A 22,298-nucleotide genomic window follows, 5' to 3' on the forward strand; every position below is an offset into this window, starting at 1 on the left:
ATCAATAGAAGATAATTTCAAAGGAATGAAATATACGAGAAAAAGTGAAACAATGAAACATTACCATCATGTTCTCATGAACACAAAATTTACATATGGGAAAGATGGGAGTAGGTGGAAAGATTCAGTGTATATGAGGTTAAGATTAGGATATAAATATTATTGGGAACTTGGAACTGAGAGAAGTGAACAGGATAAAGAATGTAGAGTTTGTAGAACATCCAGATCCCATACCCTGCCACATTATATACTGGAATGCCCATTGCTTAATGTATATAGGAATGCCCATATAAATAATGTCCCCAAGCAAATAGAGTGGATGTTTAAAAATAGGAAAATAGATGAAATATTAAAGAAATATAGAAATTTTGCATCTAGAATATAACTATGTACTATAACTGATTATATGAAATATTAGGGATTTATGTGAGTCCTGAGAGGGACATTCCTGGACTGGGGTTGGGATGACTTATGTCACTTCATCCCTTTGAGATGTATAAATGATTTTTGTATCTCAATAAACGTATCAATCAATCAATCCAACTTATACTCCCTCACGCAAGCGGTGTGTAGCCACTGCACCTGTTCTCTCCTTCTAAAATTCACTTCTATCCTCCCTTTATCCTTCCCCTGAACCTCTTTCCCCCCTGTCACTAGCTTTTTTGTCTTGTCTGCTGTACGCTGATTGGCTGGTAGGCGCGCGGCCGGAGTAGTTGGGAGTTGTAGGGGAGAGGAGCCACTACAATATACTCAAGTCATAACTCATAAAATATCATAAACTCTAAATAAGGTGTTGGAATCAAAATTACTTTTTTTTTAATTAGTAGTTAATTTGGAATACATTTATGTTTTGATGTATTCTATACCTTAGATTAAGTACCGATAAATACTCGAAATGTTAGTGGAGTGTTTTCTCTTGTCAGAAAAACCAAAACAATAATTATATTTTGTATCTGCCACAAATACATTTACCAAATATTAAATAATAATGATAAAACAATAAAACCACAAAAATATTAAAATACCACAATAAAACGTTCATTTTAAACATATATATATATATATATATATATATATATATATATATATATATATATATATATATATATATATATATATATATATATATATATATATATATATATATATATATATATGGAAAATGGATTTGGGAAATTTTGATACAATCTAGGTTATTTTCAACCTTAGTCTAGGGAATTCTTCATCTGAACCTGTGGGAAGGGAACACTGTTCACTAATACAACCGCTTTTATGTCATACTGTTGACTTCAGTAAAAGTGGCTGGAGTCTCATTACTTCTTAATATATATGGTGATGATACTACTCATCTGACTTGAGGTCCATTCATTCAGGTGCGTTGAAGAGTTTTAAGTTATTGTATAATCATGACATGAACTACATATCATGTAGTAGTTATGAAGAAAGTGTACAAAACAGGGAGTGTGTTGTTAATCAGGTGTTATTCCCAGGATCAAGGGTGTATTTTTTGTCGGTGTGGCGATTTACGTGGATCAAAGGAATTTAGGTGTTTTGTTTAATGGGCGAGTGGTGCAGATTATATGCAGTTTCAGAAAATATGAATTACAGCAGTTTTCTTACCAAACTACTTAGTAGGCTAAAGTTCATGCGTATGTATTCTTTTGATGCACAAGGCTATCCATAGTTTCAAATTTACTTGTCTGTAGGACTTTGGAACTGAATTTTGGGGGCCAAGAATTGTTTGGGTAAATATTTAGTATTTGCCACCACCAAATTGACTTTTGAAAATGGGTTTTTATACTGTAAATCATCATGTTAAATACAAATATGACTTTCATTGCCGTCAGAAATGAACAGTAGTTGAGATGCTGAAAAAAAGTGGAAGGTCAAACAGTGTAAAAACCTAAAAAAAATAAAAAATAAAAACTTGGTATTATTTTACTTAAGGACATAGCTCACCCGAAATTTATAAACTACTTAAACATTTAGATCTCCCTATTCTGAGCATTTTGAGCCCTATAAAGACCTGTACATGGCGGAAATGGGTAATAGCAACACAATTGAATTTAATTGATTTTAGGAACTTTTCAGTTTTCGCCTGTCTGGTGATGTTACCGCTGTGAAACTGATTTAGTTGTGGATCATGCAGGCACAATATTGACTGACGTCATCCAGTCGTGACCAATGATGTATCGATATCAGCCTACGAATTTTTTTTTACCAATCACATTTTCATTTTTCAAAGCAGCCTGGGTAAGGATTTGAAAATCTACGGCTTGGAAATTCAATGAGTGTGACAATGGCCGTGGTTGAGGTTGGGTGTCGACTGTCAATCGTGCTCCTACGATTATTTTAAGTTTATTGCTGAGCTTTACGAAAAAAACGATAAAGCTATAGAATTTCTACGTAATCACGGTGTTTTCCCTAAGTCTGTCGAGTGCCCTCACTGTAAATTTAGAAAGGACAAGCATCAGTGGTTTTGTAATTGGCCAAAGAGGGTTGTAAAGAAGATAAAAACAAAAATTTGTAAATATGTGATTGGACTTCTAACTGAGGTATTGTACCTTCGGACATGGCTCGGCCCAAAGGTTAGGTTGGGTTAGGTTAGGTTAGGTTAGATTAGGTTAGGTTAGGTTTGGTTTGGTTTGGTTTGGTTTGGTTTGGTTTGGTTTGGTTACAGGGTAGGTTACATTACTCATTTTCATGTACTCCCCCACCCAGATTTTCCCCAATTATTGTTGGTGCAAAGAGAAAGGGAAGAAAGATTGTCAACTAAAGGAGGCGAGTTAGGAAGACGAAATGCCTTTGATTCCACCCTATCTAACAGTTGGACAGAAGAAGAGCCACCCCAGATATGAGAGCAATATTCCAAGTTAGGACGAATGATTCCCTTTTATACTTTAAGCAACTGCTCAGGAGTGAAGTAGCTATGGCATCTGTACAGCATTCCCAGCTTTTGGGAGGCAGCATTAGCAGTGTTGTGGATGTGTCGCTTCCATGACATATTAGAGGAAATGGTGAGGTTTAATATACACATAACCAATTTTTTACACATTTGCCTAAGCTACAACAGTGTCCACTATAAAACACAGTGAAACTGTGGCATTTTTAAAAATGTTTTGTGTGAAAAATTTGCAGCAGGTCAGTAGTCAATAATTTCCTAATTTTTACGTTTTTTTTTTTACATGAGAGCATGTGCAGCTTAGAACCATACATTGGCGTCGATTGGTGATAGGCTGTTTACATCCGGGATGGAGCATCACTGCTACAATACCACCGAGAAGACAGAGTAGTGTGTACTTAGGTTCCTAATTATCTACCAAACGAATCATTTTCCAAAGAAATGATTGTCATATCAGAACTCACTGATGAAAATATAATAAGAAAATAAACACCAAAACAAATAATGCATCAGCGGGCTAGTCATCAATATTTGCCCAATAATTGTTATCTGTCTAACTTAACCTAACCCCTAAAACAAGGACCTGACCTAACCTAACCTATCCAGGGGGCTCCACCCCTATGGATCCCCTAGTGTGTAAACCTAACTTTACCAAACCAAAACTTACCTAAATTAACAGATAGAAGAGGATCTTGACAATACAGATAGTCTGAATTATGCCTTTAATTTTACTTACTTTTATCCTCTTCACCACTGATCGGCTCGTTAGCCGCTTGGGCGATCGGTCACATCTCTGATTACTTTTCCTTTTCTTTTATCCTCTTCACCAAAAGATTGGCTCGTTAGCTGCTTGGGCGATCGGTCACGTCTCTGTTACACACTGTTGGCAAGTACTGGGCATGCACCGGCTCCTAAATGTACCTGAACCCGCTCCAGTGTTGGTCAAGTCTTGTCTTGAAAGAGCTCACACTCTGTGCCGTCACAACACTTTCTGGTAGATTGTTCCAAGAGTTTTCAACCCTCACTCCGAAAAAGTTTGCCCTCACAGTTTTCTGGACTTGGGGCTTCTTCAATCTTGAGCTGTGATCCCTTGTGGGGCGAGTGTCCGCCATCTCCAAGTAAGGACACTCGACTGAGTAGTGCCCCTTGAGATGCTTATACACCTCTATTAGGTCACCCCTTGCCCGTCTGTAGCTAGGCAAGTTCAGGTGCTCAAATCTCTCAGGGTAGCTGAGGTGCCGAAGGACAGGCACCAGTCTGGTGGCCCTCCTTTGAACATTTTCAACCAACTGACATTCCCTAGCATATCTCGGGGACCAGATGAGGTGACAGTACTCCAGATGGGGAAGCACTTCACTCTTGCAGATTGTTACGAGGGACGGACCGTCTAGATATCTGAACAACCTTCTTATAAGACCCAATAATTTATTTGCCTGATTTACCTTCTTCTCGCAATGGTCCGAGAACTTAAGCTCATTGTCAACATACACACCTAGGTCCTTCTCACATTCAGTCTCAAATAGTGCAGTTTCTTCATCCCGTTGAGACATAAGATACGCCTCCTTACCGTTGGTACACCCCAGGTGCATCCTCTTACACTTCGTGACATTGAATCTCAGCAGCCATTTCTTCGACCATTCTTGGAGCCCACAGAGGTCCTTGTGCAGCTCTTCACAGTCCGCTTGGTTCTTGATTTCCCGAAATAATTTGGCGTCATCGGCAAACATTTGTATGGAGGAGTGTACAACGTCAGGCATGTCATTTATGAAACAAACAAACAACAGTGGGCCCAATACACTGTCCTGTGGTACCCCGCTTGTGACAGGTACGGATGATGATTTCTTGCCATTAATCACCACACACTGCTTGCAGTCATGTAGAAAGTCTTCTATCCACGCTAGGAAATTTCCTCGAATTTCGTACCCTTCCAGTTTAATTTTCATCCTTTCATGGGGTACACTGTCAAAAGCCTTGGCAAAATCTAGGTAAATATTGTCGATATTACCACCCCATTCCAGAATATGGGCCCAAATATCCAATACCTTGAGCAATTGTGTTAAGCAGGAGCGCCCCGTCATAAAACAGTGTTGGCAATCCTTTACAAGGTTGTTTCGTAGTAGATGTTCCATTGCGGCATCTCTGATAATACTCTCAAGTACTTAACATATTAAGCTGGTCAGGCTTACCGGTCTATAGTTGTTCGTGAAGTGACGATCGCCCTTCTTGAAGATAGACTCACATAAGCCACTTTCCATTCACTGGGGACCTTTTGTTCATCTAGGCATTTACAAAACAGGATCTTCAGGGGCTCGGCAAGCTCGTTGCTCAACTCTTTTAGCACTCTAGGATGCACCATGTCAGGGCCGGGACTCTTATGGACCTTTAGCCAGGACAGTTTATTTCTAATACCGTCTTCTGTGAACTCAATGTGGGTCAGTCCTGTGTCGAACCGTCTGTCCTTAACCCTTTGGATGCGGCATGCGGGTAAACCCGCCCAAAATATTATATTAATTAAATGCGACAAGCGGGGATATCCCACGGCCTTGAAAAAACTTCCCCAAATGAGATGACATGCGGACATATTATGTATTGAGGTATAGGAGTATTTCCTGAATGCAATATAGCTTATTTTTGTACTATTTTGTTTGATATTATCTGAATATGTAATACATATCTAAATTTGCTGTTTAGTAACCAAATTGATTAAATATATTTGCCATATACCAGACATTGATGGATACCAATTTCCTGCATTTTTGGGTATAAATGTCATTTTTTCTTTAAAATTTGCACACATATGTGAATTTTTGTTCCAGATTTGGAAAATATACTAAAAGTTCTCTAAGAAAAACATATAGAAAATGTGATTATATGAAATTCATTTTTGGCAGGATAATTGACACTTTTCAGGAACCGGCGCGAAATTTAATTACGCACCTAAAGGGTTAAACGCAGGAAGGTTAATCGCATCCTCTCTTGTGAACACCGAGGAAAAGAAGCTGTTCAATGCCTCAGCTGTATCCTGGTCAGAATCTGCGTAACTACCTTCCTCAAGCCTGCGTGTGATACTCCTACTCGCCTTTTTAATTTCGAACTTTGCATATATACGCCTTTGGGTTTGACTTCACCTCACTTACAGCAACCTCTGAACTCCTTTCAGCCCTTCACATTCTATCGTTCTTGGTTTCTGGCTCATTGACCCAAACCAACGCCTTGAATTTCTGGGTTTCTTCTTAACTGTCGACTGCCATGATGGTTCATGTGTAGGATCCTCCGTATTCCTAGAGGCACTGGGTTTGGTCCTGGGTATGTCGAGGTCTGTCCGGAAAGTATCAGCCATTTCTATTAAAAGTATTGCTTACCTAGGACAATGGCGCTTTAGTCCCTTCAAGTACTCCTCTTGGACCTCATACATTTCTTCCGCCCTTCTACTTTCAAACAGTCTGCAAAGTCCTTTTGAATCTCATTAGCCTCTCCACATTTGCTTATGGAATACAATAAACACTTCCATTTACATTCAAACTTGGGCTATTCTTATTAACATATTGGTAATGGTTGAGTCATACTGAAAACAACATTAATATTTAGAGCTTGAGGACGAACTAACGGGACAAATTCATCACGATAGGGCAGAGTCAAATATTCTTAAGTGTAGGAACTTGTCTGGTTTGAGAGGAATGAAAGAATAGCCCAAGTTGAATGTAAATGGAAGTGTTTATGTATTCCATGTAGCAAATGTAATTGTAATTATGTAGGTCAGACAGGAAAAACACTGCGAATCAAAACAACATAAGTATAATATCAGAACTGCATCTGAAAGCAGTGCCTTGTTCGTTCATGTTAGAATAATAATCACCCCATTGCTGGAAAAAGCAGAAGTATTCAAATCATCTTGTGTCACAGAAAGACTTGTTGAAGCTAGTTTGATTAAGGAATTAAAATCAATAAACCTTAGTGATGGTCAGTTCAAAACTGATAATATGTTACATAAATTTTTGTCAGTGGCCCAAGGTTAAAAATGCTTTGAAAACCTTTGATTTTGATGTATGATAGTTATTTTGTGGGTCCCTTTTTCTGACCTGACCTGTCTAGTCCGTCATCACCCTTCTCTTAAGCTCCTCTCATAGTGTGTTGGTGTGGGATTAGTGGATGTCATCATTATGACCTGACCTCATGTTTTTAGGTCACCCTGTATATTTAAGCCTCTCTCTGTCCATGTAATCCAGTTGCCTCTGAAGATGTCTTGAATAAAGACGAAAGCTAAGGTACTCCGTTGTTTCCATTTTCCGTGTGATTTTATCAAGATATATATATACATATACATATAGTACAGGGATCAGCCCACCCGGGCACAGGTCACTGACCCACATTGGGGCTAAAATATAATAATAATAATAATTATAATAATTATAATAATAATTCATAGGTCTAGGTCGTGTTTCTCACTTTTGATCTTTTTTTCATTCTTGTATTTCTTTATTATTATTATTATTTTATTATTTCAGTATTATTGTTATTATTTTTATCATTCTTATTTTATTTTTGTGTATTTTTATTAAAATTTTACTATGAATAATAATTATTATTATTACAGTGGTCCCTCAGTTAACGAACGCCTCGGTTAACAAAATTTCGGTTAATGAACTGCCTCCACTCCCATAAGATTCTTAAATTCGGTTGAACAAAATTAAGTGAGAGCGGGCTATTACAGGCTACGACCTCAACATGTTTTACAACGCACTGGCAGGTCAACCAGCTAGTAGTCTGCCAATACATTAATCGTGGACATACTATTTTAGTAAATATCAAGAAGTTTATACTATTAATAATTTTAAAAGTTTAATATTAAATTTTTTAGTCATTTTAACAATTATTGAACATAATTGAAGGTAAAGTGACTTCTAGTTTATTGACATCAGCCTCTTAACACAACAAACAGGTGTTAGTCTCTCTCTGTTTCACTGGAGGTAACATCTTGCTTGAAACTCTCTTCTTCGCCCTTTTTTTCTGTGTTCCAAAGCAAATTATTGGTCATTTTTGGAAATTTATTTACATATTGACAATATAGCTGCTTGGTACAGTGTTATTTTAAAAAATATTCTTTATTTAACAGTTTATAACTAAAAGATCACGTGTTGACATTGTTTGAATCCAGCATGGGGCTAAGAAGATCCAAGAAAAGCTATTTCATTCCAAACCAAGTAGGAAATTATAAAAAACATGAACAAGGCATTAGAACAAATAAACTATGCAAAGAATATGGCATGTAGGCATCAACTGTGTTGAAAATTCTTGCACAGAAGAACCAAATTTAAAGAAGTGAAAGTAGAGAGAGATAAATCTACCAGAGTGTTTAAAAGTGGTCCCTAACTGAGGGATTACTTCTCATCTGGATTTTGGAAAAACAGATGAAAATTGATTCGATTTCTACTGAATTCATTTCTTGAAGAGAGCCAGGAGATTCACAGACATTTAAAGACAGATCAACCTGGTTCTTCAGGCACAGAATTTGAAGATTTCCGGGCCAGCAAGGCTGGTTCGAAAAAATTCAGAAAAAAGAATTAGAAATTTTCAGTGTTGTTAGGCATGGTGAAGCTGCTAGTGCTGATAAAGGAAGGCAGCAAAGTTTTTAGATGAATTTAAAAAACTGATGGAAAGAAAATTATCTTCCACAGCAGTGTTCAATGTGGACGAAACTGGGCTGTTCTGGAAAAAAGATGCCCAAGAACATTCATCACCAAAGAAGAAGCCCCCTCTTTACCCCCTGAGCATAAACCATGAAAGACCGTCTCACTCTGTGCTTGGTGCCAATGCTTCAGGGGATTCCGACTGAAGCCTGTACAAATCTACCACTCTAGAAACCCCAGGGTGTTCAAGCAACAAGAAATTAGTAGAACAAAACTTGGGTTTATTGGAATTGGCAAATGAGGCATGAATTTGACAAAAGACAGCTCTTTAATGAATGGGCTGTTGATGTGTTGCCCCTTTTCTGTCCAGAGAGCTACACCTAACCACCAATAAACTCCTTTAAAGGTTCTTCCCTCTTGGATAGCCTCCCTGGTCATGACCCGACCTTGCCAGCAATTTGGAATTATCAATTTGACTTTGTGAAAGTGTTGTTTTTGCCTCCAAACACTACATCAATCCTTGCAACCAATGGACCAGAATGTGATCAGCAACTTCAAGAAGTTGCATGAAGAAAATGTTTAGGAGGTGTCACGTCAGGCAACTTCAATGATCCTGAACTAACACTGGAAACAGTTCTGGAAGACACAATTCCAACATCCTGGAGGCTGTAAAAATTTGATTTGTGTCATCATGGCGAAATACTCCATTGGGTCCTCAATTCTTCATGGAAGCACTGTGGCCATCAGTAGTCCCATGATTTGAGGGATTTGAGAAGAAACAGAGTTGGACAAGGAGATTGTGTCGTGGTCGGTCATTGGGCCTTGAAGTGGAGAAGGAGGATGTCGGAAGGCTTGCTTGATGTCATGAGGAGGAACTTACTCTGATGACTTGAAGCAACTGGATGAGATGTTACAGGTAGAGAGGCTGACAGTGGTGGGGAGAAATTGAAAGTGATGACCATATGTCAGCTAAACAGTTGAAAGATGTGATTTACTACTGGGAGAAGTTCAGGGAACTGGCTAACACCAGAAGTGGAAAAACTGAACTAACTTTGTGTCATGTTGAGACAGTGGTCTCCTTCTTTAAACATAAGTTAATGGTGGGGACCCAGGTGCCCCCAGACACAATTGACACTTTCTTCAGTAAAGGCAGAGAACAAGATGCTATCCACTCAGCCTTCCACTTCAGAAGGAGAAAGGATGTTCATGTGGAGAATCTGTCAGTCCAGAGGTTCCTGACATTTTCATGGAAGGTGACTCACCTTCCAGAGCAGTAAAATGCTTCTCCTCCACCTCCACTTCCTTCTCTTCTCCTTCTCCTCCTCCACCTCCCACTTCAAATGCCTCATCATCATCGAGAGCCTTCTACATACACACCTCAAAGTAAGTGAACTTTTCTACCATTTTTGTTGAATTTAGGAAATTTTCGGTGAGCTGGAACCACTACCCAAAACCCATTGAAACAATGGTTTCGGTTAACGACTTTTAGGTAACAAACGACCTTCTGGAAATGATTGAGTTCGTTAACAGAGGGGTCACTGTATATGAGTAAATGCACATGAAAGTGAAAGTCCGGTTCTGGCAAGGTACCGTGTAAATGAGAAATCGCTGAAAGTGAAACCGTGTAAAGCGGGGTAATACTGTATTCTACTTAGTAAAAATTCTGAATGAATGTAAAACTGATCGGTGATTGGTTACTCAGTTCCCCGTTGCTTAATTAATGCTTGGGCTTTGTTGCTTTGTATTATATCATACCTTTCTGTTGGTATGTACTGTTAATTTGATTTTAAAATGGATGAAATGGGCAACCTATATGAATTTATGTATAGACAATTAAAATAAGTAAAAATCGTAAGTATGTTAAGAACATCATGCATCAGGCACAGCTGTGTGTAGGCTGTTTATGGGTTGCCTGTTTATTATTAATTTATACTGATATTATCTTCAAACGTTTAATCCCATTCAGGTAATTAATCCAGTTGTATGTAACCGATGCTAACACGCTTTTCTAAAGTCGCTGATTTCATGCAACACAAAGTGATGGTTTAATTCGCTGTGGGATTAAACAGAATCATCGGTTCACTACTACCTGTAGTACGTGTGTGTGTGTGTGTGTGTGTGTGTGTGCAGCTGTGTGTGTGCGCGCGCGTGTGTGTGCATGCGTGTGTGTGCATGCGTGTGTGTGCGTGTGTGCGTGTGTCTGTGTCAGCCTGTGTATGTGTTTAATAATGATGTTGTTCAATTGAAGGTGATGGTAATTTATCTTACAAACCATCCTTCTGATGGTGTGAATTAGTTTGGTAACATATGCCTAATACTTTTACAAGCCTTTATCTAGCAATATTATTGTCATTCCAAGACTCTGAATATTGTAAACACCAAATGGTATTTCTTTTGTCAGGTGACTATTTGGCTCCGCCACATAAAAAAACCTTGTTTCTCACTTGTGTAGATTACGTCACCTTTAGTCTGGTATCTTTATAAAAAAATGTATTAAATTTTTTCCAAAATGTGCATGATGTACTATAAATTTGTATCTTATTTATTTATTCATTCATTCATTCATTACTTTTATAAATGCCTAATAAAATATAAATATAATGCTGACGTTAATGGCGGAAAGGTGAGACAGAGGTGTTGTCAGTGCTGACTACCCTTCCCACCCCTCAGTGAAGGCTCCTGTAACATGGAATACCACCAGAAAATCACTGAACGTGGAAGAATAATTGGTAAGGAGGCTGGGTTTTCACCTACTGAATTGCCGAGAAGGGGGTTTCTCGGTCAACTATGTATTATTGGATTAAGCGATGGGAAGAGGAGGGAAGTTTAAGGACCACCACAAGGAGGAGGCCAGCAAGAACCACTGCAAGTTAGCCATCGATTTCGCTCATTTCAATGAGAGATCTCAATAATATTTCCAACAATCAGGCGAAAACTTCACGAAGGCATTCACCATAGAACTCCACTCCACCAAGGGAAGTTAAATGAAACATCCGAGAGGCAGGTTGCAGTTTGCTCGACGGTGTGCTGAGTGACTTAGATATCTAGGGAAGAGTAATATTCACTGCGAAAATACTTTCTCATCTTCCTCTTATGGAAGGTTGCATTGCTGGAAGAGAAACAAACCCAATATCCTGACAGCATATTTATGAGGAAGCAAGGAGTAGCCATGTGACTTGCAATGTTTGGGGATAGATATATTTGCACAGAGTTTGAGGCTGACTGACATGAAGAAGATTCACAGCTGAACAGTGTTAGAAATACTCAAAGAGTTATGCTTCCCTAGAGTGGTACATATCCCGTTCCGAAAACATAATTTTCATGCACGATAGGTGTCCTATATCCTCAAGACCTATAGCGTGGTGGTTTGAAAGAAAAAAAAATTTTGCAAGTCTTAGACTGGCCAAGTAAAGGTTGTGACATAGACCCTATACAGTGACCGCCGTTTAACTAACTCAATCCATTCCAGAGGTCGTTAGTACTTGAAACCATTGTTTCAATGGGTTTTTGGTAATTGGTTCCAGCTCACCGAAAATTTCCTAAATTCAACAAAAATGGTAGAAAAGTTCACTTACTTTGAGGTGTGTATGTAGAAGGCTCCTGGATGATGATGATGATGGGAATTAGAATGGGGGTGGAGGAGAAGGAAGAAGAGAAGTCATTGGGGTAGAAGAGAAGTCACCCCATGGCACCATTTCACCCATAAAATTTTAGTTCTCTTGGTGTATTTCAAGATTACTTTCTTTAAATCAACACTGCACTGCATTATATATTGTCAATATGTAAAATATATTTCAAAATGACCAATAATTTGCTTGGAAACACAGAAAAAAAGCGTTTAGTTGAAGAGAGTCTCAAGCAAGATGTTACCTCCACTGAAAACAGAGAGAGACTAACACCTGTTTGCTGTGTTAAGAGGCTGGATGCCGCGCATTAAACTAGTTACTTTACCTTCAATTATGTTCAATAATTGTTAAAATGACTAAAAAATTAAATATTAAACTTTTAAAATTATTGAATAGTATAAACTTCTTGATATTTACTAAAATAGTAAGGAATTTAAGCCCTAGAACCGATTAATGTATTGGCGGACTGATACTAAAGCTGGTTGCCCGGTCAGTGCAAGTGAAAACATGTTGAGGTCGGTTCGTAAGAAATTCGTTAACCGAATTTTTGTTCATTAACCGAATTGAAGATCCTTATGGAAGGCAGTTCGTTAACCGAAATTTCATTAACCGAGGCATTCATTAAATGAGGGGTCACTGTACGCGGTGAAGTATAATGTTTTTTTTTTTTTTTTTTTTAGCTCATAAAATTCATACAAATTGCCCTGCCAGAATATAATTTACATTGCTGGAATTCTTACAATATGATGATCATTTTGAATATAAACATTATGGATTTTGCATTAGACATACAAATTTTAGATCTAATGTAATAATTTGGTTTACACAAAGCAAATATTTTATCGTTTGTGCAAAATATATGAAATTTACATTCAAAATATTCCCTGACCTGCAAGGCATCTAGAAATGTCAATTATATTATCCTAACTTCAGTCTGAGGTGTTATTTATTACTAAAAATGTAAATATACTATTTTCTCCCAATCACTTCTCTGGTAGGGAGTGGGGGGTGGGGGGTAGGAAGGGACGGAGGGCGGAGATGGTGTATTTTGATTGACAGATAGTGTCCTTGAAGAATATTTCTTTGTTTATTTACTGAAGATATGTGTTTTAGCTCATAAAATTCATACAAATTACCCAGCCAGAATATAATTTACATTGCTGGAATTCTTACAATATGATGATTATTATGAATATAAACATCATGGATTTTGCATTAGACATACAAATTTTAGATCTAGTGTAATAATTTGGTTTACACAAAGCAAATATTTTATCTTTTGTGCAAAATATATGAAGTTTACATTCAAAATATTCCCTGACCTGCAAGTAATCCAGAAATGTCAATTATATTATCCTAACTTTAGTCTGAGGTATTATTTATTACTAAAAGTTAAAATCTAGTTTTTTCACCCAAACATTTCTCTGGTAGGGAGGGGGGGTGGGGGGGGAGGGTTGGGACGACCGACCCAGCTGGCGGGAGTGTGAGGAGGGGGGAGGCAAGGTGGGGTACTTGGATTGAGAGATAGTGTCGTGAAGAATATTTTTTTTTTATTACCTGAAGATATTTGTTTTACCTCCTAAAATTCATACAAATTATTCGGCCAGAATATAATTTACATTGCTGGAATTCTTACAATATGATGATCATTTTGAATATAAACATCATGGATTTTGCATTAGACATACAAATTTTAGATTAATGTAATAATTTGGTTTACACAAAGCAAATATTTTATGTTTTGTGCAAAATATATGAAGTTTACATTCAAAATATTCCCTGACCTGCAAGAAGTCCAGAAATGTCAATTATATTATCTTAACTTTAGTCTGAGGTATTATTTATTACTAAACGTTAAAATCTAGTGGTTTTCACCCAAACATTTCTCAGAGAGGTAGGAGCTAGTGAGCTGGGAAGAGTGGGGGGGGGGATGATTTGAGTCCATTATTTGAATGGACATTAACCTGGACTGTATTTCTCTTAAATATTAATTGTATGAGAATTGTATGAGCATACCATCATAAAATTTAGATGTTATTTTTACTACAACATTGGTATTGTGTCGGAAAAAGTGGAGTGTGGGGGTCGGGCCAGTCTATTGGGATTAATCCCATATGTTCTGTTGTTCACTTTACGCGGTTTTCACTTTCCGCGGTATCCTGTGGGTTCAATTGACCGCAGTAAATCGGAGTACTACTGTAGTAAACAAACGGCCTTGAGTTGCCAGCTGTCTCCAGCAGTGTTTGAAGAATCTTGAACGAGATTGTACATCAAATTTAAAAAAAAGTGTACTTTGCTATTGTTCTTTAACTACTTTTACATATTTAAAATGTTATAGAGAGTAAATTTCTCATCTTTTGAATACCCTGTATTATTACTGACATTTAATGTCTTATTAATATTAAATCTCCTGTATTTCCCTTAATACACATTTTCTAAACTGTCCTTGTAACCTTACTTTGTTTTATTTCACAAAACCAGGGGTTCCCAAACTAAGGTCCATGGGCCAGATCTGACCCACCAAAGAGTTTCATCCAGGCTGTAGATATAAGAAGGACTAAGTTAATTTTTGGCTGAGTACCGTGTCTCATAGACTGTCAGGTACGACAATTTGTGTGACAGTATTGTGCACTGTGTTTGTTGTGCAGTGCAGTATGTCTTGTCTCGGTTCAAACTGTTTGAACGGAAGACGTAACAATCGTAGATCGTCCTCATCACCTGATTCGAGAGCATAAATTATTTCAGACCACATTGGATCTTGCTGCTGTTCAGCTCTTAAATTTTGTAGAGTGAACGAGGATGTTGGCATAGCCGGAGCTATGTGTCTAGACAGTGCATCGGCAACCACGTTCAGTTGTCCCGGTAAGTATTTAAAGTTGGGTGCGAATTATTGAGAGGTTCTTTCCCTGGGAATAACTCCGTTACTGCTGCAAGATCCGTATGAACTCTCTTTGGATATCCAAATATCACATCTCTAAATTTCTTTAATGACCAGACAACAGCTAACGCTTCAAGATACGTTACTGAATAGCGCGTTTCTGCATCATTAAATTTATGGCTTGCATAAGCAATCACTCTATTTTTCCCTCTAGTGTCTAACTGCATGAGAACAGCTCCTAGCCCTTGTCCAAAGGTGTCGGTGTATAGGGTGAGAGGTTGAGTATAATCAGGGAATGCCAACACAGGGTGTCCTCGCTTAACGTCAGTGTTATGCTCCCGAAAACACGACGTTATGCGAAACAATGTTAAGCGGATCAATTTTCCCCATAAGAAAGATAAAATACGGGAGTTATGTTCCTGAGCCTCCCTTTGCCCCGTGAAAAAAGTTACATACAGTATACAGAAAATAATTGCCAATTCTATAGAAAATAGTATATAGAACTACAGTACTAAGTTTGTATTGATACACACCGATGGGCAGAGGTGGTAGAGTGAGTGTGTGGTAGGTAGTGGAGCGAAGGAGGAGGATGGCGGGGGTGAAGGGGGAGGGTGGGAGAGGAGGAGGGTGGTGAGTCACTGAGACTCTGCGGCTGCCTCCTCCTGCTCTGACTGGGGTTCCTCAGTTGTTGTTTGTTCCTCCTCCGTTGATGTTTGCTCCTCCTCCGTTGATATTTGCTCCTCCTTGGCTACCGGCTGTTGTGAACAAGCTCCTTCTGCTGTCCCGCGACGAAAAAATTTATCCAGTGTTGACTGCCTGGTGCTACTCATCTTCTCCATATAGATCTCGGTGTATCAACCAAGACTGTTATCAATGCTATGTTGAACCCTTGAGCTACGTTCTCTGTTTGGGTCGTCATCTAGAAGCATTTGCATTGCTTGCTGGGACATGTTCAACGATTATGCCAGCCTCTTGGAAATTAGCGTTCATTGAGGTTCTTCTTCGTCGCCGTTTTCAACGGGATTGTGTTTTGTTAATTGTTGCAGATCTTCGTTGGTGAGCTCTTCTGTATGGGATGCCAGGACGTGCTCAATATCCTCTGATTCCAGTTCATCAAAGCCTGCCTGTCTAGCCAAGCTGAGGTTATCCCTATTCACAGCTGAGACTACCCGTAAGTCCATAAATCCCGTAAAACTGCTGACACACTCGGGTCATAGTTTATGCCACACATCATTCGGGCAACTTTCTGAAACCTCTTCCCATGCCTTACGAATGTTGTCAATAGCATGAAGAATGTTGAAGCCAGTCCAATATTCTCAGATCGTTGGTTTATTTTCTCCGTCTGTAGCCTTGAGCAGCTGGCCATGGTACAGCATAAATAATACGCCTTGAATGCGGTGATGACGCTTTGGTCCATAGGCTACACCAGTGCTGTCGTGTTGGGAGGCAGGAAGACAACTTTTACACTGTCATGCAAGTCATTGAGATTGGGAGGATGAGCTGGAGCATTGTCAAGGATCAGAAGAATTTTGAAGTTAAGGTCCTCCTTGGCACAGTATTCCTTCAGTGCAGGGACGGCATACACGTTTAACCACTGGCTAAATATGGCGCCGGTTATCCATGCCTTTTTGTTTGTCTTGTAAATGACAGGAAAGTGATCCTTAGAGTAACCTTTCAGGGCCTGTGGGTTGGCAGCGCGAGAAATCTGCATAGGCTTCAGTTTGAAGTCAACGGCAGCTTTCGCGCTATGCAGCAGCATCAAGCGGTCTTTTGCCACTTTAAAACCTGGCGCTCTTGTCTCCTCCTTGGAGATATAGGTCCTCTCAAGCATCCTCTTCCAAAAGAGACCAGTCTCATCCACATTCAAGACTTGCTTCAGTGAGTGGCCTCCTTGCTGGATAATCCGTTTGAATTCTGGCGGGAATGACTCGGCAGCAACCATATCTGAACTGGCAGCTTCACCAGTCATCTTTATGTTGTGGAAGTTATAATGACGCTTAAATCGTTGAAACCAGCCTCAGCTGGCTGTAAAGGTCTCTTCCTTCAATCCTTCACCCTCTTCTGCCTTTAAGTCATCAAACAAGGATCTGGCCTTTGCTGGATAACCATAAAGCTCACAGGGGCATTGCATTGATTCTGGTCCTCCATCCATATTGCCAGCATCTTTTCCACCTTCTCTATCACAGTGCTTCTAGTACGAGTCGTCTTAGTAGCACTCGGAGAAGAACCACTTCCAGCACTAACCTTAATCTAGTCAGCTTTCATTCGGATAGTACGCACCGTTGTGGGGGTTAGACCAAGCACAGCGGCTATGTCCACAACACATTCCCCTTTTTCAAATAAGAACATAAGAATGGAGGAAACTGCAGCGGGCCTATTGGCCCATACTGGGCAGTCCCATTTACACCCAACCCATATCTCTCATACATCCATCCAACCTATGTTTGAAGCTATCCAGCATATTCAAGTTAATGATGATATTTAGTAACTGGTTCCATTCATCCACTATATTTCCAAACCGATGTTTACCTATCTCGCTCCTAAATCTAAATATGTCTAATTTAAAGAAATTGTTACGAGTTCGCTCCTGGTTGGATAGTTTGAGTACCTTTGATATGTTCCCTTTTTTTAGCCCTGACTTAAATTTTTACACCTCTATCATATCGCCCCTCACTCTACATCTCTCGAGGGAATGCAAATTAAGATGTTTTAACCTGTCTCTGTACTCAAGGTTCCTAATGCCCAGGATTAGTCTTGTCATTCTCCTCTGAATTCTTTCTAGGAAGTCCATATCCATTCTGTAATATGGTTACCAGAATTGAACTGCGTAATCCAAGTGAGGTCTCACAAGCACAAGATATAGTTTTAGGATGACCTCTCTAGTCTTGTAACTAACACTCCTTTGTATGAACCTAAGTACTTTATTAGCCTTGTTTTGAGCAAATACACATTGTTTACTTGGCTTAGGATTCCTACTTATCATTACTTCTAAGTCTTTCTCTCAGTCGGATTTCTCTGTAACATCGTTGTTCATCTGATAACTGGTTTCTCTGTTTTCATCTCCTAGACTAAGTACTTTACATTTGTCCACATTGAATTTCATCTGCCATTTTCAGACCATTCTAAAAATTTGTGTAGATCTTCCTGTAGTTTTGCGGAGTCCTTGTCATATTTAATTATACGCCCTATATTAGTGTCATCAGCAAATTTACTTATGTTGTTGTCTACGCCGATATCTATGTCGTGTATGTACCGTCGGCCCTTAACATACGCGGGTTTAGCATACACGGATTTGCAAATACGCGGATTGCCCCGCCAGAGGAATATTCTGTACATTGAAGTAATTGAAGTACAATCAAATTGCACGCCATTCAACTCGCTCGCGGCACCAAACACGGGACACCGCCCGCTCCCGCAACCTCACACACACACGCATAGCTCTCCCTCACTCAGTCAGTCTCGCTGTAACCACGCTTGTGTTGACATCAGCATTGTAGTTGCAAAAATATTACATTTCCGTGAATGTATTATATCAAGCACAGTATGAATAGAATATCACTAATATAAGAGTATTTTAACCGAAAACTACTAAAAAAACGAGTAACATATCTTGAACATCGGAAGGTTAGGTAAAGTCTTTTGTTTTCATGTAGTTTATCCTAATTTACATTGAAATGCATTACGTTTCAGCAAAACTACTATTTATTTCTGAGAATATGGAAATGTAATATTTTGCTGAAATGACGTACGTATTACAGTGGAAAGTGACGAAAGCAATGACTCGCTTTCTTTCGTTCAAAAGATGTTACCGTAATCGCTTTTCGAATGGTTTTCAGTTAAAAAACTGTTGTATTACAATAATATTGTATCCTAATTCACTTGTGATGCAACAGTTTTTTTAACTGAAAACCATTCGAAAAGCGATTACGGTAACATCTTTTGAACAAAAGAAAGCGAAAGTCATTGTTTTCGTCACGATTTTATCCCACTTTTCACTGTAATACGTACGTCATTTCAGCAAAAATATTACATTTCCGTGAATGTAGTATATCAAGCACAGTATGAATAAAATATCATTGTAATATAACAGTATTTTAACCGAAAACTATTAAAAAAACGAGTAACATCTCTTGAACATTGGAAGGTTAGGTAAAGTCTTTTGTTTTCGTCATGTATTTTATCCTATTTTACATTGAAATACATCACGTTTCAGCAAAACTACTTTATTTCTGAGAATATATTCATTCAGGCGCAGTTTAGGTAAAATATACATGTGCTGTAACATTTTTTTAATTGAAAACGATTTGAAAAACATGTACCTTCTAGCCCTGTTCAAGGAGAAGACTGGGAGGAGCTGTTTGGTGCTTAAGATGATGACAAGGAAAATGATTTTGATGGATTTTAATGAAAATATTCAGAAAGACCCTGGCACTGTCAAGGAAAGTGGCTGCTGAAGGCTTCCATGACATGGCAGAGGACAAGATTAGGGAGCTAATTGAAGAGCACGACACTGAGCTGAACGAGGAGGATCTACAGGAGTTAGTAGACTCAGGCAAGGAAGAGGAAGAGGAAGCGAAAGGGAAAGAGGAAGAGGAAGAGCCCCAAGAAATAACGTTGGAGAAGTTGGGGGAAATGACCAGGAATATTGAGGCACTGAAAAACCTGGCCTATAGTATGGACCCCTCCATGGTGCATTCCCTGAAATTCATGCGAGGGATGGATGACGTTTTTGCTCTATACAAAAACATCATGGAAGAAATGAAAAGAAAGAGACGACAACTCCCCATCACCATGTTCTTTGATCACCGACGGAGAGATTTAACACCAACAATCACTGGCAGCAGTGAGGAAGCAGCTGAATCCACCGTCACCCCCACTTCACCACCCGTTATGGAATTGAGTGACGATGAGCCCGATGACCCCCGTCCTGTCGCCGAGGATAGGTACTGTACAGTAAAGTGAAATTTTTATCTCTTTTTTTTTTAATAGCTTTTCTTGCCATGTTTATTGTTTGTAAAAATGCACAGTGCAGTACAGTTCAGTACTGTACATAGGAAGTGGTGGTGCAGTTATTCACAAAACATTTGTGTTTGTTGTTGGCAGTAGTGACGGTGAGGAGGTGGAGGAGGCGGAGGAGAGAGCGGGGGGAGCGAGTTGGGAGGAGTGGTGACCTTGGACGCGGGAGGAGGGACGAGTGGAGATGCCAGCCAGTACATTACGGGTGTATTAATTGTTTTTATAGCTATTTTTGCATTTTAATATTAAATACTGTACATTACATTTCAACAAAACTACCATTTATTTCTGAGAACATGGAAATGTAATATTTTTGCTGAAATGATGTACGTATTACAGTGGAAAGTGGGATAAAATTGTGACGAAAGCAATGACTTTCTCTTTCTTTCGTTCAAAAGATGTTACCGTAATTGCTTTTCGAATGGTTTTCAGTTGTGGGATTATAAGGCTAATGATAGGATAGAATATTATTGTAATACAGTACGAGTACAACAGTTTTTTAACTGAAAACCATTCGAAAAGCGATTACGGTAAAATCTTTTGAATAACGAAAGAAAGCGAAAGTCATTGTTTTCGTCATGATTTTATCCCACTTTCCACTGTAATATGTACGTCATTCCAGCAAAAATATTATATTTCCATATTTATTTCTGAGAATACGTATATTCATTCAGTCACAGTTAAGGTAAAATATACTTGTGATGTAATATTTTAATGAAAATACGGTATCGTAGTTTTCTTTTGTTTCAAATTTAATTAACAAAGATTGATGTTTCAAATGTAATGAACAGAAATTTATGTCAAGTATCTATAAATAAACTTAAATAAATGAATACTTTATGTTTTACATCGTCCTGTACTACCATACCATGGACTTGGCTACTTTGGGCTTGCTATGATGACGCAAGAGATCTGCCCTGGCAACTGTACCGACACTCACAGCTGGTGGTGCGTTGGTGCATCGTTGCCATTGTTTACTGGTAGTTACTGGTAAATATTTTTCAACCTAACGAAACTATTACCCTTTTAGAGGTCGACCCCCAATTTTTTGCCAAATAATTTGATCTTAAAAACTCGAACTACACACAGGTATATACGGTAAATAAGGACATGGGGGCCAGGGTTTTTTTGGGGGGGGGCAGCACATATACGCGGATTTTTAACATCCACGGCTATCTCTGTTACGTAACCCCCGCGTATGTTAAGGGCCGACTGTATAGTAATAAATAATACCTCAAACTAAAGTTAGGATAATATAATTGACATTGCTGGATTCATTGTAAGACCAGAAATATTTTGAATTTAAATGTCATATATTTTGCACAAAAGATAACATATTTACTCAGAGTAAACAAATTACTTACATTAGATCTAAAATTTGTATGTCTAATGCAAAATCTATGATGTTTATATTCAAAATGATCATCAAATTGTAAGAATTCCAGCAATGTAAATTATATTCTGGCCGGGTAATTTGTATGAATTTTATGAGCTAAAACAAATATCAGTTAATAAAAAAAATTTCTATTCTTCCCACACTATCTGTCAATCAAAGTACCCCACCTTGCCTCCCCCCCTCTTCCAACCGCGCCAGATGATCGGTTGGTCCCTCCCTCCCCCCCCCACCCCCCACCAACCCTCCCTACCAGAGAAATGTGTGGGAGAAACCAGAATATTTACCTTTTTAGTAATAAATAATACCTCAGACTAAAGTTAGGATAATATAATTGGCATTGCTGGATTCCTTGCCAGACCAGGAATATTTTGAATATACACTTCATATATTTTGCACAAAAGGTAACATATTTGCTCTGAGTAAACAAAATACTTGCATTAGATCTAAAATTTGTATGTCTAATGCAAAATCTATGATGCTTATATTCAAAATGATCATCAAATTGTAAGAATTCCAGCAATGTAAATTATATTCTGGCCGGATAATTTGTATGAATTTTATGAGCTAAATAAAAAAATTATACTTCACCTGCCTATATGAGTAGATGCACCGCGTAAAGTGGGAATTCTGGTTCTGGCAGGGTACCGCGTAAATGTAGAAACGCGTAAAGTGAAACCGCGTAAAGCGAGGGTTCACTGTATAGTCTTCATTAACGCGGTCAATTGAACCTGTGGAGGTCCGCATAAAACGAGAAACGCGTAAACGAAATAACAGAACATATGGGATTAATTGAATGGGATTAATTGAAATAGAGACTGGGCCGACCCCCAAACTACACTTTTTCCGACACAAT

General features: G+C 38.6%; 1 protein-coding gene across 1 annotated transcript in view; it reads left to right on the forward strand.

Moving 5' to 3' along the window:
• The first annotated feature begins 1,248 nt into the window (after positions 1–1,248).
• LOC121871558 overlaps positions 1,249–22,298 on the forward strand; it is a 32,618-nt gene continuing 11,568 nt past the window's right edge. The window contains exon 1 of the mRNA XM_042374003.1: positions 1,249–1,373. The gene's annotated coding sequence lies outside the window, so the exon portion shown is untranslated. The remainder of the gene's footprint in view (positions 1,374–22,298) is intronic.

The sequence above is a fragment of the Homarus americanus genome, unplaced genomic scaffold (genome assembly GCF_018991925.1).
Source record: "Homarus americanus isolate GMGI-L3 unplaced genomic scaffold, GMGI_Hamer_2.0 scaffold45698, whole genome shotgun sequence".
NCBI classification, from domain to species: Eukaryota; Metazoa; Arthropoda; class Malacostraca; order Decapoda; family Nephropidae; genus Homarus; species Homarus americanus.